The 15,026-nt window shown below is 45.0% G+C and overlaps 1 protein-coding gene across 5 annotated transcripts in view; it reads left to right on the top strand.

The window, feature by feature from the left end:
• CHST8 (carbohydrate sulfotransferase 8) overlaps positions 1-15,026 on the top strand; it is a 584,914-nt gene that overhangs the window by 103,351 nt on the left and 466,537 nt on the right. The window contains exon 1 of one of the 5 annotated variants that reach the window (XM_068260867.1): positions 12,031-12,101. The exons of the other annotated variants lie outside the window; for them this stretch is intronic. The gene's annotated coding sequence lies outside the window, so the exon portion shown is untranslated. Of the gene's footprint in view, positions 1-12,030; positions 12,102-15,026 lie in introns of those variants that run through there. 5 annotated transcript variants of the gene reach the window in all.

Below are 15,026 nucleotides of genomic sequence, written 5' to 3'. Positions count from 1 at the left end.
GGCAGAGATGCTGTGTGTGGAGACTGACTTAGTCTTCAGGCAAGCCTGAGCGTGCTTTGCAGACCAGAAGCCCATGGTCAGATGGACACTTGACCCAACACTGTGTGCCAGAGATGTCACCTCTTGTCTTTCAACATCACGGTAAAGTTTAGGTATCACCTTTTTTGAGAAAAAATTGTGACCTGGTATCTTCCACTGCGGTGTGTGGCTTTGCTTTTGTGTGCTGCTTTTCCTCAGGTGGTCATCCTATTGCAGTTTGTGCTTTGTAATCATGTGCCTTGGTAAGGTAGTTGTCCCTACGCACAAAAAAATTTCCACACCGCTGAGCCCTGGGGTGATGGCACTTTGGTGGTGGTGGCCGACTAAGTGTTAAGTGGGGTGCCAGAATCAGAGCAGGAGGAGGAAGATATGTCACGCTTCCGTGCGGAAGCTGAGAAAGATGAGGTGTTCTGTGTTAAATAGTCAACTACGTCCTGACAATATTGGGGGTTGATGGCACATGCCTTCTTCTGAACATTGTACTTTGGTCGAGGGCCGGACGAAATCACGACAGCGCGACCTTGAACAGACCTGCCTGGTGGCCTGCCTCTGCCTTTTGTTTTGTCCATATTAGGGGGATGAAGTGAAAGGTATGCACTGACTTGACTAATACAATGTCTAGTCACACAGGTGCAGCTTACAGGTATGCATGGAGTGGTATATCACGCTCACGTTGGTAGGTGGGTGCACTGAACACAACAGGTAGGTATATGCAGTGAAGGGTATTATAATGTGCACCTGTCACACACAGACAGGTACCGGACAGGCACAGTGACACTGCGTGCGCTCAAGTAGGTAGGTGGGTGCACTGTGAACAACAGGTAGGTATATACAGTGATGGGTATTGTGCACCTGGCACAGTAGTAATTATACCACCAAGGGGCCAAAGGCTAACTGCAACTAACTGACAGGGCTGTATATAATGCAAGTGGGCCACACAAAAAAAAATAGATCACAAGAACAAGATTAGCTCTCAAAAGAGTCGTTGAGGGGTGCTTTTTTAGCAATAAGAATCAGCAAGGAGCAAGCCAAGAAGCCTACACGAGCCTAACTAAATTTTCCCTATAAGCCTCTGCGCAGCAGATCTCCCTTCTCTAATTACTGCAGGCACACAAGTGAGTCCAATGCCTGACGCTGCCTGCCTTTTATAAGGGGGGTGGGGCTCCAGAAGGGAGTGTAGCCTGATTGGCTACAATGTGCCTGCTGACTGTGATGTAGAGGGTCAAAGTTGACCTAATGATGCATTATGGGAGGCGAATCAAACTACCGGAAAAGTTTGCGGTTCTCCGCGAACACGAACCACCGAAGTTTGCCGGCGAACCGTTCGGGCCATCTCTACAGGTGGCCTTTCTATCTGGATTTATACTCTTCTGGGGATGGAGATCTCCTGACTGAGTGTAATAAGGAAACAGCAATTCACGAATAAACAAAAAAGGCAAAATAAATAAATAGTACGATCAATATTATTCTGAGTATTTTCTTGCTTGCTGGTGGCTTAAAAAGCATTTTATTTAAAAGGTTTCAAAATATCACCTAAGAGAAAACATAGCAGAAATGTGAATTTTATAAGGGCATTGGTGTTATATGGCAAAGGCGGGGTTGGTTTCTGTACTTACTGCATGCCATACATATCTTTATGTGGAAGACTTGTGTAGAGTACAGGGCATTGCAGTAGTCTGGATGTGATGATGAAATGAAAACCTGAACCAGGTTTGGTAGATTTTCTGATTGGCTGGGCTGCTTAATCTTTGCAATGTTCCTTATGTGACTGGGTGAAGATTCATGGCTTTGAGTTTTTATATTTAATTCCATATCAGTTAATATATGGTCGGCGCTAATGGGACCTGAGCCCTCTACCCTCACTGGTGTTTGAATGTGCAGCGGTTTGGCTTCCAGGCACTGGTCTCCTATAACTTCCATTTCAACAGCATTTGGTTTCAACCAGTTGTCACTCATGGAGTGCAGCTAAGGTAGTGTTTATAGTTGGTGTAGGGTTTGTGACACCAGGTTTTAAGTTGAATTATAGCTGGGTGTCACCAGCATAGCATGTGTGGTCATGGTTTTTTTTTCATTGACTTGTAGTAGCATGTGTATGGTGAATAGCAGAGGTGATAGGATTGGGTCCTGGGGCACACCGTATTTTATGGGTGCAAGGTTGGATGGGAAAGGATATCCCAAGGATGCTTTTGTTCTGACAACCAAGAAATATCTGAACTACTGGAGAACTTAAGCCACTAGGCCATTTATACCACAGTACTCCAGTAAGATGCTAGTCAAGATCTCAGCTGCTACAAAAGTCATGTGGACATCCAACACTTTCAGGATGGAGCACTCACATTGGTTTACTTAAATGAGCAGGTCATTGCAGATGTGGATGAGGGCTGTTTAACAGCTGTGACGTTTCTTGAAGCCAGAGAGGGTCAATGGTGTTGTTTCCCGAGAGTCTGACTTTCCCCAGTAAGGAACGGAAGGAGAGAGTTAGTAACTGTTTACCCCATCTTCGTCCAAGAAAGGATTTTGAGTAGAAACCTGATAATTGCTTGCTCCTGAGAGATGATAGTAGTAAATCAACAGCAACCAGCACAACTGCCATCTTCATGTTTGCCATTTCCCTGCATCAGTGTTTTACTACAGCTAACATCTGGAAATATGTTATACCATGATGTTAGGTTCTTCTTCTGTTCATTAGTTGGCTGAGCATTGGGTTTGTGCTGACTGGTTCAGTCCTGCCCAACAATTCTTTCTGTCACCCGCCACCATTTCCTAGTGGTATGTGTTTGGGTGTTCTCCCTGCTATTGGCTATGGTGCATAGACCTGCCTGGGGTTTCGGCTGTAAGGTATAGATGAGCTCTAGTGCGCAAATGATGCACCTGCCAACAAACACAACAGAAGGGGAGTATCTGTTGGGGTTAGCATCTGTTGTAGGAGGGATTGCGTTCAAGTTTGCATCAATGCAAAATAGGGGGTGTCTGAAAGCGGAGCTGGATCCATCCACAATGCAACCCTAGGCAGTTGCCTAAAGTCGGGAGAGAGTGTAGGGGCCTGGTAGATGCTAGCCCCAGGCCTGGATTTACACCACAGGAGCCTGTTGGCACAGACATCCTGGAACCCTCCATGAACCTACAAACCCCTACTGAACCACACCGCACGTGTGCTGCCTGGCCCAGCTGTCACTTCTCCCTTATTTCCCTTGCCCGTCATAGGTAGCTACAGGTGCCCTATAATACTGAGGTTACCTCTGGAGACCTAATGCTAAGAAGCTAGAGGGTTACCCAGACTAAAGGGAAATCTGGTCAGTGGACTGCCGAGACCCAGGTGAGTGACCTCTCATGTACGCTCTGCATAGAGGAGGAGGATTGAAGTGAGCCTCCTTTCCATCATCAGACACCTGTAGGCATGTGCCTGCAGTGCCTTATTGTTAAATCTGACCCTCGCTAGCCCCCACCAAATCTTACAAAAAAAAGAAAAAGAAAACTGCTGATCTTCAGCAGGGGTTTAAAACTGCTGTCTTGCCCAGGGCCCTGCTTCATTAGAATACTTTTCTGTATGATGGGGCTTTTTTAGGAATGTCAGACCCCTTTCTATACAATGCCTGATATTTCTGTATATCGAACGTCATGTGCAGAGCTGCTTACCATGCTGAACCACACACACAAAGTGTGACTGTGCCCTTAAAGTAGAAAACAAATGTTTTCCAAACATACCAAACAGGGGTAACCTACATTTGTGAACCTGCATAGCTGAATGTTGGTTCTGGGATTTATCTAATTGCTGTCAGGGATCAGGGGGAAGGTGTTGGAATGCTGCTTATACTCACCCGCGTCTATATTTATGCAGATTGAGAATCTGCGCTTCCATGCAGCAAAACGACACAAATGTGCGCTGGTGTGATTGAAGAGAAATTCTCTTTTGTATAAGGAAAAAAGCTATCTCTTTAGTTCAGCTCTCAGCATTCCAGAAATTAATGAATAACTTTATTTCAGCCTGTTTCCTTAACTTTATTTGCACACATCATGGATTCCTATTCCAAGCTGTCAAATAGGGAGTGACAAAGCCTGCTGGCAATACTGGAGTGTTTCAAATACATAATAAGAGTTCCTGCTATTAAAGTGGACCAACTTCCTCTCCGCTCTAAAAGATAAGCAACAGTATAATGACCTTTAAAGAAAAAACATTTCTTTGTTACAGCTGATACAATTCCTGCAATAAATCTGCAGTGTGTCTACTTCCTGCTTTCATGGAAGTAGACATATTGTTAACATCCGGTGTTTACAAATTACCTGCTCTGCCGAGGCAGCCAGCTGACACAGCTGAGATCAAATTACAACTTGTGATTATTCACAGATGAGGGGGGAATCAGACAAGCTTAACTCTCTCTAAATACGTACAGGGTGCAATTCTATATGTTTTCCTTCTGTCCTGTACAAGAATTTAAATTAATTTAGCTGTTAATTTACCATGTGACAAAAGGGGATTTGTGAGCAGTCTTTACTCTTAAAGCAGATCCGAGGAGATGAAAAACTAACTATAACAAGTAACTTGTCTATATATGTTATCTAAAGTTTAGATAGTTTACACAGCAAATTTAGCTGCAAACAGCTTTAATAGAATATGATTATTTCTTCCTGTGAAACAATGACAGCAGCCATGTTCTGTTTGTCACATTACACAGAGGCAGGCTTATCTGCATCTTCAGCACTCAGCCTGTGAAAAAAAATGAATCCCCTCCTCCTCCCTCTTCCCCCTCTGCTGCTGAAATCTCTAGTTACTAACACCTCTCCCTCCTCCTGCCCAGACTGAGCTCCCATGAGCCCTTGGTACTGTCTGAAAGTGCTTTGGCTCTCTGAAAACCTGTGGGCGTGGCTTGTTTAGTTTATAGGGAGTTAGTATTAAAACAAAAAAGTATTTGGCTTGAGGAATGCCCTACAAATAATAGGAAAGGAACACCATTATGCAATGAGTAAAAGTTAATCTCGGATTCACTTTAAGCTTGGTACACACTGAGGGTCAACCGATATTGACTACTATGAGCAGATTGTGTAGGGAAACCTTCATACTTTATGAAGGCGGTACAATTGGTCAATGATTGGCAATTGAAAGGGTACAGCAGGCTTAAAGGAGTAATCAATCAACTCCTCCTACCCCAGTACTACTTACCCTGGGCCTCATCCAGCCCCTGGCAACCGCTATGTCCCTCGCCGCAGCTTCGCCATTTGCCGCTGGCTCTCGGCCCCAATGGTGCCTCGCCAGGTGTCCTGTACTGCGCAGTACACTCCGGACCACGTGGAGATGATTGACAGCGGCGCTCGCACAGGCGAAGTAGAGGACGAGCTGGAAGTTGTCCTCTGCACCATCGGGGACCAGGAGCCAACGGCTGAGAGTGGAGCTGCGGCGAGGGACATAGCGGCTGCCAGGAGCTGGAGGAAGCCCCGGGTAAGTAGTACTGGGGTAGGATGAGTTGATTGATTGACTCTTTTAAGGTTGCATACACACATCCAATTTTGATTTACCCTCTCTGTTGTATGGGAGCTTACCTGCATATTCTGTTCATAGTGGGAGGCTGGGTCCAAGGAAGGGGCCCCAAGCTATTTTTACTGGGGTGTCCCGTGCATTGTTGCTGTGCTTCTGCGCAAACTATTGTTTCAACCACACTCACCTGTGTACTGCTCTTGTTGGGCAAGCAGTGTGCTGTCATTCTTTTGCTGCTTACAGTGGTGCACATTAGATGCTCTTGAAGACCACTTCAATTGTCAAGGAGGGTTGGATTCGGCCCTCGGACCTTGAGTTAAACAACTGTGGCTTATAGGATGTTTTTTTATCAGGGCTGTGGAGTCGGAGAAATTTTGGGTGCCTGGAGTCGGAGTCGGGAAAAAATGCACCGACTCCGACTCCTAATGAATTTAAACTGTAATTAAAATAGAAAATATGATAAAATGTTCTATTTCTCAGATAAGTCATCATAAATCATTTATATATACAGTAATAGCTGTGCTTAGTCCACAAAAATGAAATAAACTAATCAAAATTAGTTACTTGTGCTGATTCAATAAAGCCGTCCCCGTATTTTTAAAGTCAGATATACACATCTGTGACTGTATATATGATGTGTACACAGGAATCTCTTATATATACACTAAATAACATCTATGCTGTAAGTATAAAGCCTGATGTGTAGCCGTGTCACTAATAGAGATGGTCAATGAGATGGAAATAATTCTGCGCTGATGCTGAATTATGCAAATGTACGCTCTTTGCTCATGAAATCAAATAATTTGATATGTTGTTAAAATTTGGTTTGATGACTAAGAATTAAAGGGTACCTGAGACGGATGAAAAAAGTTGTATACATACCTGGGGCTTCCTCCAGCCCCCTTCAGGCTAATCAGTCCCTTGCTGTCCTCCTCCGCCATCTGGATCTTCTGCTATGAGTCCCGGTAATTCAGCCAGTCAGCGCAGTCTGGCCGCATGCCAGGAGTGTTGTGCACCTGCGTAATAGTGCTGTGCAGGTGTAGTACGCTCCCGGCGGCGGAATGTGTGCATGCGCACTACACCAGACTGGCTCAAGTACCTGGACTCATAGCAGAAGATCCAGGTGGCGGAGGAGGACAGTGAGGGACTGATTAGCCTGAAGGGGGCTGGAGAAAGCCCCAGGTATGTATAAAACTTTAATTTCATCTGTCTCAGGTTTACTTTGTTACACAGTAGTACTATACTCTACATATGCACTCTCCACAGAGCTGCAGGTAATCCACTGAGAATGTTGTGCACATTGAACACAGAGGTGTTGTCTATCACCCACAAACCTGGTTCAGATTGTACCTGAAGAATGTGTAATAGAGGAAGAATCTCCTCATTCCCCTGCAGAGTACCTGCAGAGTACCTGCACATCACTCGTACATGTACCCACACTTACATTGCCTAGGGCCTGATAGATGTTCTTTGTTCCGGCCTGTACCTTTTACAAGTACTCTTACCAAGGACTAGTTTTAGTCTATGACTAAAGGGAATAAATATGGCAGTCTCCATATCGTTCTCACTTCAGTTGTCTTGTAAAATTCCTAAGCGTTGGCAGTTAAGAGACGGATTTCATGTTACATACTTTCATTCAACAAGATTGTAATATGCAAATTAGAGGAGTCTGAGTCGGTGGAATCCTAAACTGAGGAGTTGGTGAATTTTTGTACCGACTCTACAGCTGTTTTTTATTTATTTTAGTTATTATTAGGGTAATATGTGTTTCCCTGGTATAAGTCAACCCCCCAACTTTTGTCTTAAAAAAATAAATAAACAAATTAAAAAAAAAAATTGAAAACCTGTTTGAGCCGTGTATAAGCCAGGGGTGGCAAAAGTCACAATCACAACACCACTCACAGCCATGGCCAGCCACAACCATATATTGGAAAAGCAGCATAAATTCAGCAGATTGCAATCATAGGCCAAAACATAGGCCTACAATGGAGATGGACATGGTAAGAATTCCTGTTGCACAGTTTAAGCTGGCATAAAGATAAAGCAAGGAATGCAGAGCCACATAGTCAGGTATCTAAAACGTGATATAGGAATGCGAAGATTCTCACCACTCAGTAGACACTCAGGGCCCGTTTTCCACTAGAGCGAATCTGCATGTGTTTTCTGCATGTAGATTCGCATAGACAATACAAGTGGATGGGCTTGTTTCCACTTGTCAGAAATCCTGTGCTGTTTTATGTGCAGGAAAACTCTGCACGGCAGAGCCATCAGAATTCGCACACTGCAAGATTTACATACAATGTATTTAATAGGAAATTTGCATGCGTTCTCGTATGCAAATTTTACCGCAAATTCGCTGGTGTTTTTGCATAAATTCGATGTAAAAGCACAAAGGCACTGACATGGTTACATTTGCTTACTTATTAACATATGCGAAAAACGCCTGCGAACTCGCGGTAAAATTTGAATTCCACGTGCGAATTCGTTTTTGCGTTTTCCGCAACGAATTCGCACCGCACAAGTGGAACTGGGCCCTTAAAGAGTAGTGACTCAAGTATAAGCCGAGACGCCCATATTCACTTATTTTGGCCTAAAAATTAGGCTTATACTCAAGTATATACAGTATTTTTTTTATTTTTTTTTATAGCTGAAATGCTGCCTTTGTGCTTTATGGACATGTATTTTCTTTAGGCCTGCTGTGTAACAATATTACTAGTGTAGTTTGTGCTTTGTCGCTTTGAGCTGCGGAGTGTGCGATTCCCTGATCTACGGCCTGGAGCGCGAGATTTGCCACTCCTTGTCACTCGATAAATAACTCTGTGATATAATTACGCTTTAATAGAAAACACTTAGCCATGCTTTATCCAATATTTATAAGACTCATTTTGCTGTTTTTTTCCCCTCCTCATCTGATTAAAGGGAAGACAAATACAGGCCATTTATTCTGGCGTGTCTTGACTTGTAAATATTTATCTCGGGGTGACGCACGATTACAGCTCTCATTAAAATATAAATAAATAAATAAAGAAGGGAGCAGTAATGGCGTCTGTAAGATGCTGGCCGCATTCTTTATGCGAAGCAGCCCTGTTTAATGCCTTTTCTGTTGTCGGCAAAGATCAATGGCATTCATAAGCCTTTCAACATGAACAATATCGCTCCTGACACTGGAATTCACATGGAAAATAAAAAGAATTAACCCGTGGCCTTCATACAAAGCCACAGTGGCAGGAGTTCAACTATCGCATTTTTCTACAAAGAGAACCTGTCCTCAATGGGTTGAAACGGGTGTTTTTGGCGCAATTGTGGTGCAACGTGTCACTTTACTGTGTGGCATGGAGCAGTTGCTGCATGACGTTATTTTTAAGGGGTTAGAGGTGAATAGCAAATTAAATTATTAAAGAAAAATTAAAGTTGGGGGAAAGTTTGAATTTGATGATGATTAGCTTAAGACATCTATAAGGAGGGTTAGGGGGGATAATAAGGGGCGGGGCAGGTTAAGGCACTAGTATTGATGGCTATTTTTAAGTGGCAAACCTAGAGACAACCAGCCACTCTCAAGTAGCAACGAAACTAACTCAAGGCTGGTACACACAATACAATCTGCCCTGCTGATAATTTCCAACATGTCTGATCTGATCCCGATCGATAAGTGAAAGCGGTATTTGTGATGTGGTATTTCGCGGACCCCATTATGAGTTAGCCAGAGGTGGTCCCCTTATAGGTAGCCAGATGTCCCCTTAGTACAGGTAGCCCCACCATCCCCCCAATATAGGTAGCCAGATGTTACCTTATTAACCACTTAAGGACCAGGGGTGGTTTGCCTGATCTGTGCTGCGTGGACTCTCCAGCCCGCAGCACAGATCAGGATAGAGCCAGGGCGATCAGACTTACCCCCTTTTTTCCCCACTAGGGGGATGTCCTCCTGGGGGGGGGGGGGTCTGATCGCCGCCGGCTTGCTGGGCTTTGCGGGGGGGCTCTTCAAAGCCCCCCTCCACAGCGTTTTCGGCGCTCCGTCCCTCTCCCTCCCCCTGTGAGCGGCGCAGGACGGATATCCGCGCATCCGTCCTGCATAGGATAGGCTTCAGGCTATCAAATGAAAGCGATCCCTGGCCAATCAGAGGCCGGAGATCGCCGATATGCCCTGCGGCGCTGCTGCGCAGCAGCGCCGTATGATGTAAACAGCGGGGATTTCTTCCCCGCGTGTTTACATTTTGCCGGCGAGCCGCGATCGGCGGCTCTCCGGTTGTTCACGGAGACTCCCTCCGTGAACTGACATGGAAAGGCCGCTCGATTCCATGGTAACCCACTTAAGACCTGCTGATGCCTATGGGTGTTAGCTGGTCCTTAAGTGGTTAAAGGTAGCCACATGTATCCCCCCCCCCAATAAAGGTAGCCAGATGTCGCCTTAGTACAGGTAGCCACATGTAGGCCCCCGCCCAAAATTGGTAGCCAGATGTCCCATTAGTACAGATAGCCATATGTATCCCCCCCCCAATATAGGTAGCCAGATGTCCCCTTAGTGCAGGTAGCCCTACCATCCCCCCAATATAGGAAGCAAGATGTCCTCTTAGTACAAGTAACCACATGAAGGCCCTTCCCCCAAATATAGGTAGCCAGATGTCCCCTTAGTACAGGTAGCCATAAGGTCCCCCCCCCCCCCCCCCAATGTAGGTAGCCAAACACAAGGAAAATGTTTGTTTCTTTTGAATAGCCCACACGGCGAGGCTGAACTGAGCATTCTGAATGTTGCTGTTGGGGCCAGCTTATTCTAAGTTGCACCCCAGGTGCCAGATATAAACCTATGCTAAGAATCACCGCCAGTCTATTTGACATAAGCGCTTTGTCTGTATTTTAGACTGTCTTAACTCCTGATTTATCTCTACATAGCACAAACGTTTTGCTATGGCAATGCACATTAAGCAAGTAATGGAACATGCGTTCCCGTAGAACCGCTTGCACCACGGGTCGTGTAATTGCACAACACTCGGTACTCTGCTGGTGATGACACCGGTAATATTGCCGTGCACTGCCTGTTACCAGCGCTTCTTGCATCAGGCTCCAGATCTGTTTGTCATGATTCATCAAAATACGGCGAGATGATTCATGACATAAGAATTGTGAATGGCTGAAACCCATATTTAGAGTTCAGAACATATTGTGTGCTTAAAAAAATAAATAAAAATATACAAAAAAAAAAAAAAAAATATAGTGTATAAAAAGAAAAAGATCTTGAGTTGGTTTCTGTACAATTTTCTAAAAGTCATTATCATTTTCTCTCAAAAAGGCCTTCAAAAAACAGGCCTTCAGGGAACACCGCATTAGTACGCGGTCTTCCCTGTATTGCATTCGACCAAGCAGGAAGTGACACACGCTTGTGGTCACTTCCTGCTTCGTATGCTGAAGTGCATGGAAGCGGATCATAAAAATCTCTTCTAAACTCTAAAAAAAAAAAAAAAACCTGCGTCGCCATTACGCCATAGACTAACATGACTTCCGGGCTGATGCATATTGCCGCGCATCCCGTACGGTAAGGCAGTTCTGCACTAGCATTAGATTTGGCACTTTCGTAGTATGAACCTCCCCATAGGGTTGCATTGCAAGTGTGTAGGTTTGACGCACCGCTCCAGTGTGCAAGGGCCCTCAGGATACCCACTTTTATGGTAATTATCCTGTTTCAGCATCAGAACTTCCTATATCTATATGATGCTGTGTATTGGTATGTAGCCCCACCCTCCCAGTGATGTCACAGCCTAGGCTATTTGTATATGCAGAATTCTCCTCCCAGAGCATTCTGGAAGACCAGGGCCCATATGCAATTCATTTTTGCACCTGAGTTATCTCCTAGGAGATGATTTTCATCTTCTCTTTAAACTACATTTTCACCATTTTACAATCGAAAAAGTACCCAGGTGAAAAAATACTATAACATTTATTTTGAGTATTTTTTTTTGCTTGCTGGTTGCTGGTTGCATTTTATGTCAAATTGTGAAAATCTCACCTAGGAGAAAACTCAGGAGAAGAAGTAAATTGCATACGGGCCCAGGTGTTGCTTCTATTGACTGCACTTTGCCACCAGCAAAGATGCAGCCACCTATGCAAAATTTGAGAACCTAAATCGGGGAGAGGAATGTTTTTACAATAGACATACCTTGACCAAACAATGCATTAATACTGTTAAAAAATAACCAATTTTATTCATTAAAGAAAACCTGAACTGAAAATTAAGTCAAAATAAGCATACACAAGTCATACTTACCTTCCATGTAGTCTACTCCTCAGTGTCTTTCTCCTGTCCCGCGTCCTGTTTGTTCATTGTGATCAAGGGAATTTTCCGTCCTCCATTTTGAAAATGGCCATTACCCATAACAGCTTTCTGGTCAGCACACAGTTAAACTGTAACAATGCCCACTTGAGCCATAGGGAAACATGGACATTACCTGGTACATCAGTTTTCCTCTCAGCTATAACTGACAGCAACTGATATTTTACTGACAGCAACTGATATATTTCAGATCTGACAAAATATTGTCAGAACTGGAAGGGATTATTGCCAGAAGAAAATGGTGAGCTTCTGAGAGGAACTGATGGCAAGGTAACTATGTAATGTTCATTTGAAGTTACCTCATGTGTTTATTTTAAATATTTTTACTCAGTACAGGTTCTCTTTAACCTCCTTGCCGGTTATCCCAAACACAGTTCGGGGTAACCTGCGCAGGAGGATTTCTCAGGCCCCGCTGGGCCGATTTGCATAATTTTTTTTTCCTACACGCAGCTAGCACTTTGCTAGCTGCGTGTAGTACGCGATCGCCGCCGATTCGCCGCTACCTGCCGCGCCGAGCTGCCCCCCCGCCCCAGACCCCTGCGCAGCCTGGCCAATCAGTGCCAGGCAGCGCTAAGGGGCGGATCGGAATTCCCTCTGACGTCACGACGTCCATGACGTCGGTGACGTCATCCCGCCCGGTCGCCATGGCGACCGGGGAAGCCCTGCAGGAAATCTCGTTCTCAACGGGATTTCCTGCATACTCTGATCGCCGAAGGCGATCGAAGTGGGCGGGGGGGATGCCGCCGCTCAGCGGCTATCATGTGGCGAGCCCTGAGCTCGCTACATGATTTAAAAAAAAAAATTAAAAAAAAGTGCGGCGCTGCCTCCTTGCCGGATTTTTTAGAACGGCAAGGAGGTTAAGCTATGCTTTGTTCCTCTTTAACCACTTGACCACTGAGGGGGAAGTGCATTCCCATTCATTGATCTCCCCTCTACTGATTGGCAGCGAGAACGCGTGCGGGAGCGAGCGGCGGCAATAGACAAATGTCTACATACTTGGAGCGGGAACAGTGTTCCCACAGAGCGTAGATATACTGCCGCAAACGCAGCTAGTGGTTAAAATGAAACCCTACTAATGATTAAGACTATATATAAATGTTTATTTTCCCAGTTTATTTTCAGTTTTTAGGTCTGCTTTAAAGGATACCCAAAGTGACATGATGAGATAGACGTGTATGTACAGTGCCTAGCACAGAAATAACTAGACTGTGTTCTTTTTTTTCTTTCTCTGCCTGAAAGAGTTAAATATCAGGTATGTAAGTGGCTGACTCAGTCCTGACTCAGACAGGAAGTGACTACAGTGTGACCCTCACTGATAAGAAATTCCCCTTTTTATCTCTTTCTTGCTCTCAGAAGCCATTTTCTGCTAGGAAAATGTTTTCTAGTTGGAATTTCTCATCAGTGAGGGTCGCACTGTAGTCACTTCCTGTCTGAGTCAGGACTGAGTCAGCCACTTACATACCTAATATTTAACTCTTTCAGACAGAGAAAGAAAAAAAGGAACACAGCATAGTTATTTCTGTGCTAGGCACTGTACATACACATATCTATCTCATCATGTCACATGTCACTTCGGGTATCCTTTAAAGGAACTTGAAATGAGAGGCATATTGGGGCTGCCATATTTATTTATTTTTAAACAATACCAATTGCTGATCTATTTAGCTGCAGTAGTGTCTGAATCCACAACTGAAACAAGCGTGCAGCTAATCCAGTCACATTTAAGTCAGAGCACCTGACCTGCATGCTGCTTCAGGGGCCATTGCTAAAGGTATTAGAGGAAGAGGCTCAGCCTGATCTGAAAACTGGTATAGTTTATAAGGAAATAAATGTCTGCCTCCAAATCCCTCTCAGTTCAGGTTCCCTTTCAACTTCAAACCACAGATAGTTTACAATAGATGTAACAATTCCTCTTAAAACATTAACCTCATTAGTTTTGATGACCATATTGTATTATTTATAGTGTGAATGGCAATGGCTGTCAGAAGTAAACAGACCGGAGCCTATTCTATAGGGAGCGCGTGTTTCCTGACGCCTCTGGATGTTCTGTACAGGGGAACTTTGTGTCTCTTATTTGCCAGGGAAGGGATCAATGATTAATGATGAATGACTGGCGTGTGACATTTACCTGCGCGCCGCGTCCCGGCTGATCTATGCAGAGCAGCGGGCTGTAGGTTATCACTTAATACAGCGGCTTTGTCATGTAGCAGTCTGGGCATGCGGGCGGCACGAGTCTAATCATAGCTCCGGTATTCTCGCCGCAGTCACCGCGCGCTGACACCCTCATACATTATATTGTCACAACGGCATTTGAGGAGAAATACAATTGTATCATGTCAAGGCCTAATACAAACAACAAGTCACAGCCCTTCACACAGCTCATCCGTCACTTTTCAGCAGGCATTAGGAGCTGCGGAGCCGCGGTTTGCACGCCGCGGCGGGAGGAGACTGGAGCTTATCCCAAAGCTTTACTGAACACAATCATCAGCGCTGTCACACGAGTCTGCCTGGACTGCAGGAACACAGGAATAAGCAGCTTGTAATGGAAAGGATGCCTTGTCCTACCATTTGTGCATGTTTATAATGGCTGTGACATCACAAGAGGCAAATCATTTCACTCTGACAGCAGAGTGCAGAGAGGAGGGCTGTGTGTGAGTCAGAGGTGAAGCCGCACAGGGGCCTCTTGTCCTCTAGGGCCCATGCAGCTGCACTGCAAGTAGGGCATGATTAGGCTCCGTGTATTTATCGCTGTAACCCATAAGGAGCAGGGATAATTGCTGGTGGCCCAGTCACGTTTGAAATGTGTGTCACATTAATACAGTTCCTACAGAATGTAACCCAAATTCATGTACCATATATACTCGCATATAAGCTGACTCGTGTATAAGCTGAGGTACCCACTTTCCCCCCAGAAACCAGGAAAAAGGCATTGACTCGCATATAAGCCCCCTCCCCAGTATAGCCCTCTCCACGGTAGCAAGGTGTGCCTCCAGTACAAGTCAGCCCCCCTCCCTATAGCCAGTTGTGCCCCAAGGATGATACAGCTGTGTCTCAAAATGCCACTAGATGACATTGTAGATATGAGACGCATCGATTGCCACACAGGAGGACTTACCAATCACTGCACCACTGACGCTGTGCTTGCACAGGTAGTCTTGACTCTGCACGCCATGTTGCAGGGGATGGGGGGCACAG

The sequence above is a fragment of the Hyperolius riggenbachi genome, chromosome 11, assembly GCF_040937935.1.
Source record: "Hyperolius riggenbachi isolate aHypRig1 chromosome 11, aHypRig1.pri, whole genome shotgun sequence".
Classification (NCBI taxonomy): Eukaryota; Metazoa; Chordata; class Amphibia; order Anura; family Hyperoliidae; genus Hyperolius; species Hyperolius riggenbachi.
The sequence above is the reverse complement of the archived record's forward strand: the minus strand, read 5'-3'. Positions and strand labels throughout refer to the sequence as shown.